The sequence below is a fragment of the Macrobrachium rosenbergii genome, chromosome 15, assembly GCF_040412425.1.
Source record: "Macrobrachium rosenbergii isolate ZJJX-2024 chromosome 15, ASM4041242v1, whole genome shotgun sequence".
Taxonomy (NCBI): Eukaryota; Metazoa; Arthropoda; class Malacostraca; order Decapoda; family Palaemonidae; genus Macrobrachium; species Macrobrachium rosenbergii.
In genome coordinates this window covers 2,581,127-2,586,126 of record NC_089755.1, presented here as the reverse complement: position 1 = coordinate 2,586,126, position 5,000 = coordinate 2,581,127, and positions in this window count along the sequence as shown.

The following is a 5,000-nucleotide window of genomic DNA, read 5'->3' as shown; positions in this document are numbered from 1 at the left end:
AGCCTTCTGGTGGGAAATATTCAAGGCAGATTTATCACATACATAAGGACAGTTGATATGTGAAATTATTTTCTCCAACAAAAAAGACTTTTAAAAAGGCTTTTTGAAGTGTCTATTGTTACCCAGTTTATCTGCGTTTCAAAATATACTGTTTTTAGAATATATGGTTATTTTCTCTTACAAAGAATTGTTACAAAAGGCATTTGAAAAGTATATTGTTACCCAGTTTATTTCTTTTCCTAAAAATAGGTGTGTTATTAAGGACCAATAGGATCAATAAATGTGGAAGAGGTACAATCTTTACCTTTTGCTGTTTTATCCAGACATGAATTTCTACACACTGCAGTTTTACATATTTGTCTAAAATCATTAACTTGCACTAAATATACACATGAAATTAAGATAAATAAGTTAAAAATAAAAGAAAGTTATTAATTATTGCATAAACGACCTGTGTTCCAGACATGGATTTCTACATACAGCAGAAACACATATTTGTCTAAAACTATTTCACCTGACCCTGAACTATAAATAAGACAAATAAGTTAAAAGAAGACAGTTCTCTAATTACTCCATAAGGACCTGTACTTTCTCCCTAAATGCCTCCAGAAGAACTAAATATTCAGCTGTAATTCACAATAACATTAACCTTCCTTGAACGAACTCATCATCAAATAACTTCCAGGAAAGGTAATGATGCTTCCATATTCCAGAGCAACGGCCTCTGCTCCGAAGGCAGGGGAGGCAAAAACCTTCCTCAGCTCATTTCGAGGAAGAATGGAAAATATGTGTAAGCGTTTTAGCCTGAGGAGAGATCGAAACTCAGTCTGCAGAGGCAAAAACGTTTAGCATTTTGTTTATGAAACGTTCATATCATCTTTGTTGATTTTTGGAGCCCATTCTCTGAGACGGTTAGTTGGTTGATTACAAAATTAACTACAGAATACAAAAGTGAATAAAAATTTTTACGTTAAAAACTGAGATATGTGACCAAAATTAGGAAATATAAAAAAAATGAATTTCTATCTGAAAATGGAGTGCTTATCGATATTTGTAATTTTAAAGATGTAATTAAAATCTGGGACTTTTCAACATTAACTACAGAATACATAAAGTGCATCTCAATACAAAAATTAAAAAAAAAAAAAAAAGATAAAAATTCAGTGCTAATTAATCTTTATATTTAAAGTTAAAAAAATCTATTACTTTTCAGCTGTGCATCACAATACTGTGACTGAAAATCCACAATTATCTTAATGTTGGCCTTATTTGGCCTTACAAAAATACAGTTTGACACAAATTGCAGTTTTCCTTGATTCTTAACAAGAACTCGCCTTGGGCTCATTCTTAATATAACCCAGTGCTGAGGTTTAAACACTCAGAGAAGACTCATTTATAGCTATAAAATTGATAAATACTGCATGTGGATTCATTCCCCATTAGTATAAATTCACTGTTATGGTACAAAATATATAAATTTCAGAGGGAATTCAGTTATAGCTACAAAATATATAAATTTCTGTATGAGATGACTCATTCTTAATCTAAATTCAGAGAGGACTCGGTTATAACTACGAAATATATAGATACTGTATTCTTTAATGTAACCCACTATTGCAGTTTCTACATTCAGAAAGGATCAGTTATAACTACAGAATATATAGTGTATTAAAATATGCGAAAGCTGTAAAATGAGAAAAAAGGATGAGGGAAATGACAAAAATCAAAACAAAAACCGGGAAAAAAAGAAAATGAACAGTTGTCCAGTATAGAAGAAAAAAGAATCTAATTTGCAACCGAGTAAACAGCAACAAATCCCCTTTCAAGAGACATAAATAAAACTGGATCCTTTTATGTTCATTCTAAAAACATGTCCCGCCAAAACAAAGCAACTATCACAAAAACAAATAAAAAGAACATAGAATGAAAGGGAAGTAGTTGGATCACACATATATACAGTACAGTATGTAAAATATTATTTATAGTGTATATGTATATATATATATATATATATATATATATATATATATATATATATATATATATATATATATATATATATATATATATATATATATATATATATATATATATATATATATATAAAATAAAAGGCCCAAAAACACTATTTGTACGTTACAACCATACATTTTCAGGCACTTCTATTTAGTGCCCTGTTCCTTTGGTAAAATATGGACAGGTGAAATGTTATAAGATTTCATGTATATAGTACAAAGCATATACTCTTGTAACGTTCACAATTCAAACAGATCTTTATGGGCCTTTTTATTTTCATACCATACTGCGGTATAACAATAAGACATTCATATATATGTATATGTATATGTATATATATATGTATATATATATATATATATATATACAGATATAGATATAAGCATATATATATATATATATATATATATATATATATATATATATATATATATATATATATATATGCTCTTCACTTCTTTCTTTCTATATATATCTGTATACTTTCAGCATAATAGCAACCACAGCTTTTTTATCTTCTGTTTCTTATTCGTAACTTTATTTTCCGTAATATTTATCGATATGACCTTTATAATGAATCATTATTTTCTCATTTTCAAACACAATTCAGAGTGAGTTTGCCTGACCACACAATTTAAGTATATAAAACATAACAAAATGCTTTTTAATACCTTCATTAACGGACATGAATCACGATATGACAATGAGAGTCTGTCTAAAAGCCTTCGTCCATTTCGGAACGAAGCTTTCAAGAGAATATTAAGACAGAGACAGAAGACAGAAATGACAATCAGAAATGATCTTAGAAATGACACCATAAAAAGAAATGACTGAAGTTTCACTTAGAGATGAGATAATGATGAAAAGAAGATGGTTTGGACATGTCTGTCAAACAACCCTTGGAGAACACTGGTTGGTAGGGTCACCTGTGGGCTCCTGGGGGCACCAGGAGAGTTGGAAGAAGACCCAGACCTACTTGGATACCCAGGCTTATGAAGGGGCTGGAGACGGTGGAGATTTGTGGGGAAGACAGCGACAGGGAAGGTGAGTGGCGGAATATCACAGAGGCCATTTGTGTCCCCAGTTTTGAAGGCGATGATGAAGATGATGATGGTGATATGATGATGAAAATTATGAGAAGATGATGATGATGATGATGATGCTGATGATGAGTAAAAGATGATGATGATGAAGATAACAAGATTATATGATCATAAAGATTATGAAAATGATGAAAATAATGAATGATGATGATGAAAATGATGATGATGAAATGATGAAAATGATGATGATTTTGTTGATGCTGATGATGAAAATGATGATGAAAAATGAAGGAAATGATGATGAAATAACGATGAAAATGATGATGACGATGGTGATGAAAATGGAATGGAGAATAAAATTTAGGCCAACGGCCAAGCGCTGGGACCTATGAGGTCATTCAGCGCCAGACCTGAAATTGAGAGTAATAAAATGGTCTGGAAAGGTGTAACAGAAAACTCTGCAGTTGCACTGTGACAATCGTTAGAGAAGGTAGACACTAAGATGGAAGAACGAGAATATGAACAGAGGTACAGTAAAAGGAATGAAAGGGTTGCAGCTAGGGGCCATGGAAGGGACGCTGCAAGAATTTGGTAATGCCTACATTGCAGTGCATGAGGTGCACTGACGGCACTAACCCCCTTCAGGGATGATGATGGAAAGGAGATCATAAGGAATATGTATAACATTAACTCAAACCGCCTTTTGGAAGAAAATAGCGTTGAAATGTGAAATCTTTTCCTTTAACCGTTAAATGTTCCTTCAAGAGGTCAAATGAAAGGAAAATATTATCATCCCTCTCAGCTGAATCATTTTTTCTTCAGGTGATGGACGATATAGAAGCCGCTAATCTTCCCCATTAAAATACTAAAAAATTAAACAAGACAAATTTCCTTCGTAATTCTTCATCGCCAACTTTTCTCTTTTAAAAAAATGTTCAATAAAAGTTCGACTGTTTGAATTGGACTTCGAAGTGGCGTGTAGCGTATCGAGAGCATTATTTTGCTTTCAAATAAACTGTTTAAAACTAGGATACGGTCTGTTTTTTTTTTTTTACCTAATTCACGAAAAGTAGAATACCTTGACATTAAGTGTCTCTGGATGTTATGTTTTTATACTGAATTACAATATTAAAAGCCTTTCAGACAATTTGCTTTAATAACCTACATTGAATGTGTGTGTATATATGTATATATATATATATATATATATATATATATATATATATATATATATATATATATATATATATATATATATATAATATATATATATATATATAAATAATATATATATGTATATATATATATATATATATATATATATATATATATATATATATATATATATATATATATGCAGTTATTTCTGCCTCTTTCAGTTATCAGTAATCTCCTCTTCAATATATTCCATTTAGTTATCTCGGATTCCTCTTTCAACATACTGTTTTCGAAGCCATAAGGAATAAGATTAATTTTTCATGAGCAAATTTGTTGACAGAAGGAACAAGTAAGAGCTTAGAAACAAATTCACTGTAGAAGCTGCATTTTAAGCATTATGTCGTAAATAAGTATTTATAACTGAAATATATTTAAGCGAGCAGCGGACAGATCATCCATTATAGCTTTCAGACGCTTATGGAATTTCAAATGATACAAAATATTACTGAAAAAAGCAACACAGGAACTAACAAATCATAAAAGACCCTCTTTGTCCAGTGCTAATGAAATTCATTTTATCCTGGGAAATAGTCAACTAGGAAAGAGGAACTATAACATGGTAATTTTCTCCCACAAAAAATAAAATAAAATTAGGAAAAAAGGCAAAATGAGATAAGAGGAAGAAATAGAGTGTACCATGGCGCTGACTAAATAGACTTCTGGAGGATCCGAGAACCGCCATTAGTCGTTCCTCCTCCTGCAGGTGGGGAGGTCGAACACATT